This window comes from Lygodium microphyllum, chromosome 20 (genome assembly GCF_053477565.2).
Source record: "Lygodium microphyllum isolate KBCC chromosome 20, Lygodium_microphyllum_v1.1.10, whole genome shotgun sequence".
Classification (NCBI taxonomy): domain Eukaryota; kingdom Viridiplantae; phylum Streptophyta; class Polypodiopsida; order Schizaeales; family Lygodiaceae; genus Lygodium; species Lygodium microphyllum.
Window position 1 is genome coordinate 101,339,525 of NC_141154.1, and position 15,422 is coordinate 101,354,946.

The window sequence follows — 15,422 nt, forward strand, 5'->3', positions numbered from 1 at the left end:
AGAGCAGGTCACGGTAGACCCTCAGGACCATGATGCAGAGACGCAAATACCGAGTTTGATGTTGCACTCTATGCCTAAATCCTTACACGTCAATGCCTTCTAGGAAGGTTCTGAGATGCATGCGGTCTTATCAGTTCTAGCCCTAGGCGATACAACGAGAAAGGGAATCGTGGACACGGGAGCTGGGGTTAGTGTGCTTAGCCATGCGGTGCTTCAGACTTGGGGAAACCCACTTGTCGAAATTGCTAGGTTTAATGTCACATTAGCAAACGGTATGAGAGTCAGGCCATTCGAGGTGCTTAAGAATTGGCCAGTGAAGAAAACATGTGTCCAATTCTCTGTGGACTTTATAGTCATGAAGGGAGTGGACTACGATATCCTATTAGGCCGACCCTGGATGCACAATGCTAGAGTCATCAAAGATTGGGGTAATGGCTTGATCTTCCTTAGCAATAGAATGGATGCAGTGAGAATAGAGATGAATACTTGGAAGACCTCACCAATCGACTTAGATGCCATCTCTGCTATGCTCAAGGGTAACGCTCGGGTCAAGAAGTCCTATGAGCCCTTGACCAAGTATATCCCATGCCCGGAGGACAAGCAAGATTGGATGCACGTTCTCGCTACAATCGACCTGCCGTTCTTTGATCACGAGGCGTATGAGCAAGCCATCAAAACAATTGGCAAGTCTAATGACACACCCTCCGCACCAGTCTGCATGATGGCAGGAACCCTTCGTGGGAAACCTAAACCTGTCAACTTCCAAGTCCCAACCAACAAAAGGGAACTTCAGGAGATACTGGAATACTTAACGGACAAGCTAGCTGGCAATCCAGCTGCAAACTTCAAACCACTCTAGGATCTCCTAGATGAATCCAAGTGGAAATGGACCAGAGTGCATGACTTAAACCTCATGTATAACTGGGCCCTAGTTCCTGACCAATGACAAGAGATATACCAAGCCCTAGGAGACGACAAGCAGTCTGACAAAGAGAACTCTAACGACGAATACGAAGACTGCCAATCCTTCAGTGACGAAAATGAGGGTGAGGTAGACACCGTGGAGTAGGACACTGAAGGGCAAGAAATAGAGCAAATACGAGCAAACTCCAAGCCGTAGAAAAAGAGTATCTTCAGGATAGAGCGAGCAGTCATGTGCATGGAATGTGATCATGCCAGGTTGGAACACGTAGGGGCCATAGATCTTGAGCAAGCACGCCTAGCCCAGCCAGGAACGACATCAGTGCTTAGGACAGAGTCACCGTCCAAACTGCACCCACCAGGGGAGATCACCTCTTCTAGCGATGGCCAGGAGTTCAACTCTGAGTCGGAGATTAGTTTGGATAGTGATCCAAAAATCCTAGGCCGCTCACGGCTAGACGCACCAAGGGGGACCTACCCGTCCACCTGAGGCGCAGACGATTAAGGCAAAAAAAGGCAAAACAACCTAGGGATACACAAAAGGAAGAACAGTGAAAACCGCAGGACCTCCCTAAATGATTTACAAAATTCAAAAAAGGGGATAGGGTAGTAGTTCTGTTAGGTGCCAAGCGTTAAGGGCAAATGAGCGAACCGATCGAGGGACCCATGGACCTAGCCCAGGAAGGGGAAACACCCCAACCAGTCTTCATTGCCGATGACTTGATTGAGGAAGAAGAAACGAGTCTTGTTCAATAATATAAATTTTATTGGTATTTTATCCCATGTATATTGGTTTATCCCACCCAAAAACACCAAAAACTTCATTTTTCTCATAAAAACCATGTTTTACAGGTTTCTAAAAATTATTTCCAACATTTTGAATTTATATTTTCTGATATTTTCACTATGAAAGCATAGGACAAATAGTAAACAGCATGTCTACCAATTTTCACCCCATAAGAACAACATTGGCTCAATCAAATATCAAAAACAAGAAATTTTCCTTTGTAAAATAGAATTACTGAGTTTTATCCTTCTTTGCGGGTTTTAAAATCTGATGTGGGACTATAGATCAGCCCTCATTCAAGGCTCAGCCCACCTTCGAATAGCCAACTCTAGCCCTCCATCAATCCGGGAGTGATCTGGTACCATGCCGAACAAGCATCCTTCAATTGGTTCTCTTCTTGGTTCTTCCCACATAAATTGCCTCTTGAAAGAGAGAGAGGGAGGAGAGAGAAATATTGATTTTCATCCTCCATATCCAGGTAGCCATCTCACGCATGGAGATTGGTGATAGGAAGCATAGAGAGGAGGGGGATTAGGCATGCAATCAATTTGGGGAGGGGGGGGGGGATGCTTTGAAGCTCTCCAACCCCCCTCCACCAAATCGTCTCCATTCATGGCATTTGTTTCATGCAGCCACTGGAAAAAAATGCCCCCCCCCCTCCTATGAAAATAAAAAATTCTGGGCCCCCAAAGGGAGCCCCCAAAAGGCACACCCTTTGGCCCCTCCCAAGTCCATTTCCACCTAGCCATTTTGGCCCTTGGCCTCTCGTCTAGCCTATTGCCCGCGTCCAGCCTTGGATTTGGCCTGAAAAATTCTAGGTATCCGTCTCAAAGTCTCGCACTATCAAGCATCTCCAGATGTCCTTTTTGATAGTCAAAAAATTTATGAAAATTCCTCAACTGCCGCTCAGTGGGCCTTTAAAGCACTTTTGGGCATTGCCGCTTAAAATCGTACTGATTGCAACTGTCGCCTTCGAAGAAGTTTATTCTTTCCCTGAAATTCAAAAATTTTGGCTATTTTTAAGCACTTCTCGGTGTCAAAAATCATATGCCAGGCTCTTGGCAAAGCTTTGATGATTTTGAAGGTAACCTAGAGTACAAGTCATCAAGTCGAGCTTAAGGGGGAGTATTGAGATGTCAAGTGTAACACAAGCTGACACTCATGCACTTGGGTGACCATTTTCACATTCATATCACTGAAATGGTTGGTACCCACATTGACATATGCTTCCAATGATACTTTACAACTAGACATCATTTAGTCCATCTCCCTGAGTTATGAGATATCTATTATTCAACTTTCTAGTTAGTATGTTCACACTATGGACTACTTGTATATTATATATGTTTTACTCTCTCTTTATCTGTGTAGTAGACTGTTATAGTAGAGGAGAAGAAGAAGAAGAAAGATTAGAGTTTTCAACTTCTTATCTTGTGTGCATTCTCTATGTCTAATTTGTCTTGCAAGAGCTTAGGCTCCCTCTCTCCCCTTATCTTTTCAATGAGTGTAGCCGATTCCTATTACATGAACTCATTGTTTGGAATGCTTGGTGATATCCATCACCACTCCCCATATCATCTATATGGACTAACCGATCAATATTTGCATTTGAGAAACCAAATCCATGGCAAGCAACATCCTTAAAATGCTATTTCTCTATAGAAACCAATTCATTGTTGCAAACATTCATTTATAGAAAATCCTTTCTTGATTGCATCTACTATTGCAATAAAAGTGGATGCGACTAGATTATACGATATATGCAATTACATTAGTTAGTCAAATTAAGAATCTTTAATAAAGTTTATGTTAGGATCCTTTTGAAATATTCATGGATTGTTTGATGTCTACTAACGATGTTGAGAATAGCAAATGATGCTTGATATGTATGCCCATAGAGGCTGGATGTGTTCCCAAAAGAGGCTTGCCCATAAGTGGCTTTGTATGGAAGATAGACATACGATATATGCTCTAGGAAGAGATGATAGAATCTCGTAAGCATAGTGAGGTAGAGTGGTACTATCCAAATGCTATGTAAGCATATACTTGACACTCATTTTAATGCAATGGAACTATCATTTTGAGTCATTGTCAGTGTCATTGTCCATCTTACAAAAGAATGCCTTTATGAGTCCAAGCTTCTATCTTAATTCACTTGTGTAACAGTTAGTCTACCTAAGTCCATGTCATCATGAGTAATGTCTTCATCTTCCATCCTCCATAGCTGCCATGTTCTAGATTCGTGTTTTAACATGGTATCATAGCCATGGTGAGCAGGACAAAGCAAGCAAAATGAAGGACAAGATGTTGTATGATCTCGGGAGGAAATCCAATGTTGTATGATCTCAGGAGGAAATCCAATGTAATGTCAAGTCATGATTCAAAGCCATATGAAATCCCAAAATTCTATGTATCCAAAGCTAATGTAGTGATGTGATATCAAGTCATGAAGCCAAAAGAAAAATGTATCCATCTTGTATGCCCAAAGAAATGTAATGACCTCACAAGGCCAAATGGAACTCCAAAATCTATGTATCCCAAGATCTATGTAGTGGTTCAACAAGTCTTGTCAAGTCAAAGCAATGTACCTATTTATATGCATCACAAAAGCATTAAGCAAAAATATTGTACCAAGAAGACTGTAGCAAGCGTACCACACATCAACAAGTGGGATAAAGAGCACAACAAGGGAAAAGAGAATGAAGACAAAGAAAACCAAGAAGACCAAGAAGATCAAGAAAAACAAAGGATGCACAAAGAAAATGAAGAAGATACATTCCGCTTGCTACTGACAACAAAAAAAAAGTTCCCAAAAGTGGATCATGTTTTTCCATTGTGGATTTTTATTTCCCATACTGGATCTTTATTTCCCATTGTGGATTTTGTTTCCCTTAGTGGATTTTCTTTGTAAAACAAAACCCTTGCCAAATATGTAAAGTTTCAAGCTTTAACTTGACTAGGTTGCCTATGAGCTAGTCACTCGGGCCATATCATCATGTAGGGGGAGCAAAAGCTAGCAAGTCTAGGAACTCATCATTTGAGGGGGGTGTTAAGAATAGCAAGTGATGCTTGATATGTATGTCCATAGAGGCTAGATGTGTGTCCAAAAGAGGCTTTCCCATAAGTGGCTTTATATGGAAGATAAACATCTGATGTATGCTCTAGGAAGAGATGAAAGAATCCCATAAAAGCATAGTGAGGTAAAGTGGTACTATCCAAATGCTATATAAGCATGTACTTGAAACTAATTTCAATGCAATTGAACTATCCGTTTGAATCATTGTCAGTGCCATTGTCCATCTTACACAAGAATGTGTTTATGAGTCCAAGATTCCATCTTGGAACCTAATTCACTTGTGTAACAGTTAATCTACCTAAGTCCATGCCATCTCATGAGTAGTGTCTTCATCTTCCATCCTCCATAGTTGCCATGCTCTAGATCCATGTTTTGACAAACACTATGTCCTTCTCATTATGTAAGGGTTCTAAATGTCTCAATTTTGTAAATAGAATCCTTCCATATGCAACTAAGTTTTAGTGCTTAAATGCCTTATTTTTTAAAGTCAATTTATATAGATGTTTGCTTGAAATCAACTAGTACAAAATAACATCAAGTTTTCCCTTCATCTTACTATGTGGGGAGAATAATTTGCTAATTTTGAGTGCTTATCTTAGAGAATTAAATTTGCAATTATTTTATTCATTCTCATTGTGTTATTTTTCAATCAAAATATATTACACATAGGGCCCTTGATGAACTAGAGCTAGAGGTGGAAGGGAAGCTGCACTTGTGGTAGCTAAGGATTGTTTTGCTCTTGTCGTATCCATAACTTTCTAGGCTACCACCACTTGCTTTTTAGGTGCTATAGTCATTTAAACACCTTGAAACACACTATTGAAAGTATGGGATGCAAAGGATAATAGGAGACTTGGTAGCTCCATATTCTTACTAAAAGCGGCCAAGAATCTCCCTAATTTCACTCTATTAATGAAAAATAGAGATCAAATTAGGGACAAAACGTGGAGATGAAGTAAGAATATTCATGTATGATGCAAATATAATAAATTGATTAGATTGGGATGGTTAGTTTCTATTCACACCTCATTCACACACAGGAGAAAAATTAGAGGATCTAGCAATCCAAGAGTGGGCACGGGAAAATAAGCAAGTGATCAAGAAATTTAGGTAGAGTATTGAGGCAATTTATGTACATTATTGGCTAGATTTGAGCATAAGATTGAGGTATGGGATGTATACACCAACAAAGACTTAGCTTCCACTCATATGTCAACCATGAGGAATTATCCTAGGGCATGTATAGAAGTTCCTTACCCTTGTCTCTAGCTATCTACAATATTTTAGGGGCAATTGTGCACACGTGGGCTGATTTGAATCAATTAACTAGAGCTATGAGAGGTTGAGGATTCCCATTCCATGAGCAATATGAAAAAAGAAAAACAAAGAATGAGTAAACTAATCAACAAAGGGACTCAAGCTAGTGATCTAGTCTTGGATAGAATTAGAAAAACAATCTATACCTCTCTAGTTAGAAACATTGTTTCTCTTGAAGATAGATTTCATGAAAGACAAGACCTAGAATGTAGTTGCGGGATCAAAAGAATATAATTTTTCCTCCATTACATAAGTGTAGAGGTAAAGTAGCTCATGCCTTCACACCCTTGGATCTTTTAGAAAGACATTTCAAAAAACCATTGATCCTATTAATCCTTAATAATTAATTCTACACCCATGCATAAAATAAGAAATTACATAGTTACATGGACTAGTGAAATTACATGTTACGATGACTAGTGAAAAAGTGACCGATCACTAAAAATGGCCAAACAATTGAATAGATTTCATTGATTTGCTAACTAGCCCAAAATAGGAAGAGGGGTGGTTGTTGATTATGACAACAAAGATAAGGAGATAAAATGAACAAAAATTTGAGGAACACTTGTAGTGTCTTGGTTGGACTAAAGTTTTAAGATGATAAAAGCATATAGCCAAGGATCTATTCTTGGTGGATAGAATGTGAGAAACTCACAATGCCTCTCTATTCAGACATAATAATGTTGAAGACACATTTTATGAAGATAAAAGCTAGAATATATTACCGTAATTAGAAGAAAACTATTTTTCCTTCATTATGTACTCATGAGACAACTTTGATATAGAGGAAAAGTATATTGCACTTTCGCACCCTTTGATCAAGGGTAAAATCATCTTGTAAGAAAATATTGTTCGCATATATGACAACTTTTCAATGTTGAAAAGTTGAACAGAAATCGATTATGCTAGTAGTACGTTTGCTAGTGCCATGTACCAAAGCATCACAAACCCTCATGGTAATGGTTTGCAATTGTGGCACACTATGTTTGATCTTGCAACATTGGTATCCTTAAAAGCAACAATGTATTTCCAAAGTGAGTGCCCAACATTCTTGAAAATTCACATGGAATTAAGAACATGGGTGGTCTTCAAGTCCTTCCAATATTTCAAATTGTACCATATGGGCATGCATGGAGCCATTTAAGTTCTATCTCTGCCTTCTAATTATCTTCATCCTCCTCATCACTTATGACTTGTGCTTTTCAATCTATCAAAAGGACTATAGTCCACTTTCTATACCGATCCATGGAAGTAGTTCTTGTGGGGCAATTGAAGTATGTTTATATGCTTGTGACTACAATACATGTCCATCAAGAAGAAATTGTTAATGTCTATTGGATATACACATTTTTATGAGGTCTACACAAGAAGGGTTACATTTTAGAGCTCATATTAATGTGATTGATTTTCTATAATAAAGAACTTTAATATTCACCAGAGGCAAATCCATATGCTTGAAAGTTTTGGATTTTCCAAGTTAATGTTGCATCGAGAAGGGATTGATTCCATCTAGTGCAACATCAAGTTTTAGATGTCAAGGCTTTATGGGGAAAACTCCATCCATATTGCATCTATGTGCTTGAATGCTTCACTGTCACTTGGTATCCTCATTATTCCATCTCTACTTGCATTTTTGGATCACCAATCTATAAGATTGACTAGCTCAAGACTATGAAAAATATGTTGTTCATTACGGGTGAGCCAAAAGAAAGTGACAGAGAATGTTTTGAGAGACTTTTGTGGCTAAGGATTTGAAATGTGCTCAACCACATATAAGGCCATGCTTCCCTACATATAAAATGGAGTCATCAATATAATCATGAATGCTTCCATAGTCAAGACAAAGTGTTGCTATCATCTTTTTGGCCTCGTCTCTTATCTTGGGAAGGATATTGTTGGGAGGTAGAATCTCATTCGTAAGTAGCCTACATATAAAATGAGAGAGATTAATTACAAAGGCCAAAAAAAATTAAGTCCAATATCCAAGTAAATAAGATTATACTTGAATTCAAAACAAATGAGTGCTTTGGTAGTGCTCAAACCGATGCTTTGCTCCATTGGTAATGAGAATGAAGATTTAAGATTAGCAATATGAGAGTTGGTTTTGTCAAACAAGCTCCCTTGCATATTCATTTGAGAGCTAGCTTCCTCTCAAAGATATTTCTCTCAAGGATTATCACCTCATTCTCATCTCGAAACCATTCTTCAAGAAACTCATTCATGCCATCATCATTTTTTGCCTCATCATCATCAAGGACTATGTTAGAGGCATACTCATCCCTTAATCTCCTAAAAATGATAGGATCGTACTTACATGAAACCATCATACATTGCGCATACACTTCGTGGACAACTCTAACAAGACATGTGCACATCCTTCTCAAATTTTGGAATCTACATACAGAGTCACAATGAATTAATATATATCCACATGAACAATCATTAATATGATTGGCAAATAAGATTATGCAACTCAAGAATTTTGGATTAAAGTAGAGCATGTATGCAAGTGGTTACCAAAAAGGTGTAAGGTCCATAACCTTAGGCTAAATGATTTATGAAATATGTCAAGAAGAGGTAACCATGCAACAATATTTAGTTTATTCCTCACTATTGAGGAAGAGACTGAGTTATGAAAGATGTCAAGAAGAGGTGGCCATGCAACAATGTTCAGTCTCTTCTCATTATTAAGAGTAGTAGGGCTAAATTATACTCTTGCTTGGCCTTGAACTTTGCCGCCATGCAGCATGAATTCCTTCACTAACAAAGAAGCTATAAGGCTTCACATTGCAATAGGCATTCATGTCTCTCAAGATTCTTTGGAATTCAAAGAGCCAAGCTATTTGTGTCATGTTCCAAGCCTCTTTTACAACTACTTTGCACATTATATAGTTAAATCATGTTTACATCCCTTATATTTGTCATGTATAAACCATTAGTTTAAATGCTTGAGAATTATATTTTATATTTATTGTTATGGCCCTGAAGACCACAACAAAAACATAGGAAACACCAACCTGCCTAAAATATTCATATTGCTATATACATAAAACTTTTTGAATCAATTTACATCCCTATTAAACATTTAATATTTAGGATTGATATGCAGACATAAAATACATATTATAATCATCCATAAAACACCACTCTCTTGAAAAGTATCAATCAAATTACTATCATTGTAACCATTCCTAAATGAATAACTTGACATAGACATCATTAGTTTTTAGGAGACAAGTACAAAATAGAAGAACCTGACATAAGCGACCCAATATGGACACTATCCTAAAGATTTTTTCATTTCAAATTATCAAATATATGAAAATATACAATCGTAATACACAAGAGAAACACCACCCTTCAAGTGAAGTCACACAATATTTCCAAGTCACTTTACATATGCTAATTACTGACGCCTACATACATATAAGTACTAAGGTGGAAAGTACTAAGGTAGATAATGCAATTCGATCTTTAACATATGGCACAACAAGGTGGATGGTTGCATGGTAGCCATGACCTAAACCCACATATCCCTTCATCCAAAGTGAAATATTGTGAAATCATTTCAAGGCAACATGTCATGGGTGGGAACCCAGTAAGTACAACGACATCCATAGAATATCATAGAGAATGAAGATATAAAACCATGACTAGATAAGTAGATCACTACTCCAATGACAAATAGTAGTTTCATCAATCAAGAAATAAGTCGATAATGCTCTGGCATCTACATCATAAGCAATGTATGGTAATGTACCACACAACTTGGATCTCAAATAAGAAATAACATCACCAAATAAATATGCAAGATAATCCAAGAAAAATTGCAAAAGAAAACAATACAAAATTGCATCTGTATCTGTATCATAATCTTCCATAACTTCAATCTGCATCATGGCATCTACCAAGTATTGCTTGGTATCAATCCAAACTTATAGAGAGTGTATCTTCTCACTTTTAGATCTATTTTTAAGTTGTTGAAACTTTGATCTTTAGGTTGCTACTATAATTGTTTTTTTTGAGTTGTTGTAGCACTTTTTGCTGCATATCATGCATTTTAAAATGTTGCAATACGTCGTACTATTGTTGCAAGAACTCAAGTTGTTTTAGGAATTCAGGTTGTAGGGATTCACATTTCTACAATCCATCTTGTAATTCTTACACTACCAATAAACAATAAATTATTGCTACATTTAGCTTTCAATTTTGTATGATTGGTTTGGCACCCTTGTTCAAATTAATTCTATGCTGACAAACCTTGGAATTAAATCCTTTCATGTTAGTGTAATTCCATGCAAATATATCTTGAAACTACTTACATAACCTTATGAGATCTCTTGAAACTACTTACATAGCCTTATGAGATCTTTCTTGAATGCCTCCTCAATATACATATGCTTACTTTGATAAGTTTAGCCTCTTCTTCATCATTCAAGTTGACCTCCTGTACTTCATCCTCCACCAATCTTGCAGACCTTTTCATAGTATGTTCATGTCTTTGCTCAATCTGAATAATAGCCTTTTTGTCCTTCCTCATCCTACACATCTAAACTATCCATACACTAGTCCTCCTCAATTTCTTGATTTTCAAGTTTCCCTTGCTAACCAAATTCAAGATAACTTATTATATGGTCATGAACCACTTTATAGTGCTCACTTCCTAACCTATCCTAAAACTCAAACCACTCTTGACCTTTAGGAAGGCTACTTGAATGATGTGCTTACTAGTTTTGGCCTATACATTGAATAGTTTGATGTTACAAAACTCCTTTTCCCACACTTTTGGGCTGCTCCTAATACCCTTGAATCATACTATCCACATCTATTTCAAACACAAATACTATAGATGAATTTTCAAGAAGGAAGAACTCCTCCTCGTCATGCTCTATATCATCCACCAAACTAATTATTTGTGCATACAAATCCTCAAGAATAACATCCTAACTTGGAACATGAGAAAATGCTAATTGAGTATGCAAATTAGCAATTTCATTATCCTTCTACAAAGCAACTTCCTCAAAAGCATGAACAACCTCAAAAAAATGTGAAACTTGTAATCACATTGCATTTTTAACATGAGAAACCTTTCATCGCTAAAGCAAAGCTTTCTCTTCTTCAAGCCGATTGATAACAGACAAAGCCTCAATTGCTGCAATTTCTTATCTATTCCTTTCCTTTTCCAACTCAAAAGAAAGCCATTAAACCATCTTAGTTGAAGATCAATCCATAGAGCGTAGCCCTTGCAAATCTTCAAGAAAGTTACACAAACTAAGTGATTTCTATAAATCTTGACATTCATCCTATTATTGTAAACTTGAACATTACTTAAAACTAATCATTTACTCTCTTGAAATTTGTTGTCCTAAAAATTGCTTGTACATGCAAATATCTTGAAAGTTTATACTAGTATAAACTTGTTGAATTTCTTTAGGCTGAACAGTATAGTGTCTTGAAATAATATTCTTCATGCTAGAAATATAGGTACCTTGAAAAACTAGATTTGAAAATGATGCATTTTGCACTACATGTAATGGTATTTCAAGTAGTTGCAAAGCCTCTTCACTAAAGTCTAACTTCCTTGCCACATTATCCTTCTCAAAGCCACTAAGAGAACCAAGAAAAGTGTCCATAATAGCATCTTCATTGAGAAAACCATAATCCTCATGCTTTTTATCCAAGACAACATCATCTTCTTGAACACAAATTTACATCAAACTGATCAACCTTCTTGATGATAACTTCATTACTTCTTCCTTCTTCATCAAAACTGATTGGAGATTGATTATGATATTTTGCAAGACACCAAAATATGGAAAATACCTTCAAGTTATCCATGCAAGGTATATGATTCTCCACTCTTGGTAAGCTCCTTTGTTGGGTTTGGGGCACTTGATGATCATTGGCTGCTTTGTCTCTTGTCCTCTCTTACTCCCTCAGTGCATATTCATATTTCTCCTTAATCTTCTCCATTCCTCTAAGCAATCTGTGAACATGCTTCAAACTGGAGCAAGAATTAACTTTATGGCCTTCATAGTCATCATGCTACTCATAAGCATCATCCTCGAAGGAACTCAACTTTTCCTAAGCTCTATCCATCCTTAAACCTATCTCTTCCTTTGTTGTGTTGAAGAAGCTTCTTGCGGATACCATTGAACTATGTACATAAATCAACTATGTAGAAATACTTGCAAGATTTCCCTCTTTCACACGACTCATAAATATATATACAATATCTTGAGGTATGTCCATGCTCAAAGAAAAATTTGCATCTCTTTTTCTTATTCTTTAATTTCCCATGATGAAACATGCATGCAGTCTGCAAAAGAACTACTTTTCTTTCAACTAACCTCGTAACTTTTGCAATGATGAAGTACTAGGTTTTCAACCTACGATATTCAAGTTATTCCTACAATTTCTGTAGATCAAGCTGCTTGGAAAACTATTTTGTAGGTATTGCTTGAAAACTCCTATATTAATCGGATTTCTCTATGTTATGTGGCTACTCTCTAATTGATCTTGAACAATTCAGGTTACTCTTGCCATTTTACAACTCTTGAAACTCTTGCACTTCAAATTATACTTGAAACTACTGCAATTCAAGTTGTTCCTATCATCTCTACAAATCCTTGATACTTTTGCACTTTAGATTATTCCCTTAGGGTGGATTTCAGTAAAGCAATATCCTTTCTTCTCCTTATTCTTTATGTTATCTTCTTCTACATTTTCCTATTCATCATCTTAGCATAAAAAGTATTTCCCACCAATCCATTCCTCATTATTATATTTTCTTGAAGTTGCTTCTGATCTCCTTTGTTGCTGGTAGTACTTTTCATGTGGTGAGTCTTCTTCATATTCTTTTCCACCATCTCCTTAATGTCTAAATTACATGAATCTACTTGAGTTACACAAATCTTCCTAAATTGTAGGAAACTACCTGAGTTGTAGGAATCTACCTAAATTGCAGGAATCAACCTAAGTTGAAGGAAACTCTCTGAATTGCAGGGATTTGCTTGAGTGCTCGTCTATCTTGAAACTGCCTGAATCTCTACTTGCTCTAAAATAGCTTGAATGCAAGACATTTCAAAGAAGAAAGAACTTGATACCTTCCATTTATAGAACTGAATCATAATATCGTCCTAGAAGAAAAAGATCACCTTTCTCTCATCGTCTCCCCAAATTCCTCTCAACAAAAACAGACTGTACCCTCTTTTTTTGCTATTGTACCTTCTTCTACTAACTTTTCAATTTTGAAAAGGAAACTTGAAGACTTGAAATTAGGGCTACATCTTAAAACTCCCAAAATAAACCCTTGAAACTACCAGTTGTCACATTTCAAAAACTTCAACTTGAACCAAACTAATTTGAATCCATAGCATTGACAACTCTTGAATAGATTGAGATCTTCATGCTATTAACTAAACCATTTTAACACTGCGTTGTTTCCATTGTATGAATCTTGAAATCAGAGCACTTGAATAGAACTTATAGTAAGAACTTCAAGAAGGAAGATGAAACTGGAATGATCTACCTTATAGACATGACTAAAATCTTCTTTGAATAGATCTAAACCCTCTATTACACCCAATCTTCAAATATTATAGTCATGTGCTTTCACATGTTGCCCCTTGCAAATTTCTTATTTCCAAGCCTAACATCTAAATCATGAGAATTATGCCCATGAAGCCCGTAGGATTGCCAAAAGGTTATGGCATCTCAAGGCTACAATAGAAACACTAACCTATCAAAAACATCCCTATTGCTATGCACACAACTTCTTGTATCAATGTACGACCATATTAAACATTTAATATTCATGATTTATATGCAAACATAAAATGCATATTATAATCATTCATAAAACACGAGTCTCTTGAAAAATATCAGTCAGATTACTATCATCATGACCATTCTTGAATGAATAACTTGACATAAACAGCATTAGTTTTCAAGAGACAAGTATAAAATAGAAGAATCGGACATATGCGACCCAGTATGGATGTTGTCATGAATAATTTTGCATTTCAAATGATCAAATATATGAAAACATACAATCATAATACATAGGACACAGACACCATCCTTCAAGTGAAGTCACACGACATTTCCAAGTCACTGTACATATGCTAATTATTGATGCCTACATGCATATAAGTACTAAGGTAGATAATGCAATTCAAGCTCTAACATTTACAAAAGAAAGTATAATTATTCCTAAAAAGCCACAATAAGGAATAGTTTCCTTCTCATCCAAATTGAAACTTGTTAGGATCATAACTGAACAAGTTTTAGATTGAATTGAGCCCATCTTTTTAGGAACAATAGTTAGAATAAACTCCCCTTAGTAATGAAGCTGTCAATCCACAAGAAAAGTATTGAGAATAATGGATGTTAATTAATGTCTATGTGGACTAGTGGAAATGTATGCCATCTATAAGCAAATATTCTCTAGCACATGTCAATCTAATAGCATTGACCACTATATGTCTAGGCACATCTCTATTCAGGTATCCTATCTCATGGTCATTCTCACAATCAAGTTACAATTGGTTCTTTCATGTATTCCTCTACTACTATTGATTAGCCTTGCTATGTTCCCTTGAGTGTATGGCCTCCCATCAATGTAAAGCCACTCTTCCTCATGATGTCAAATACACCTATTTGAAAGAAATGTTGCATTAGCACAAAGCCCATAGGTTTTCATACTAGCAAACAAGTCGATTTCATGCTCCCATTCATAGATAGGTCCATAAAATGACATGAGAGTAACCTTTGAGTGAGCAGGTACATGCAAATCCTATTCAATGAAAATAAGTTTCACTCCATGAGTAATTGTAGATTGTTTAATAACATAGTGAGCCACCCAAAAATTGAAAATCTCTTCATCAATTGGAAGTGATGTGCTTAACCTTGCAATCATAAGTGTGAACAAGAGAAAGCATGTGATCTAGTAAGGGATGGACATTAAGTGTCTTTAAATAAGGACCTAACAACATGAGTGAAGGTAGAATCCCCATCTATACTAAATTAAGGTTGACTATTTTGTGGATAGGTCGACCCAATATGCTTGGCATCATTGTCCATCAAAGCAAACAACTTAGAAGTGGATCCTCCATGAAATGGACTTGGAAATTGCTACAATATAGATAACTACCAAAATGGGTTCACAATTCTAAAAATTACAACTAATGTTATATCTTGACCGAGGGGGTCATTCACAAATATGTAATTATATCACATTTTTTACACCTTACCTTTGGGAAGATCTTTTAGTTGCCATGTACCAATCTTCATGAGAATAGTATGCACTTCTTCCACATT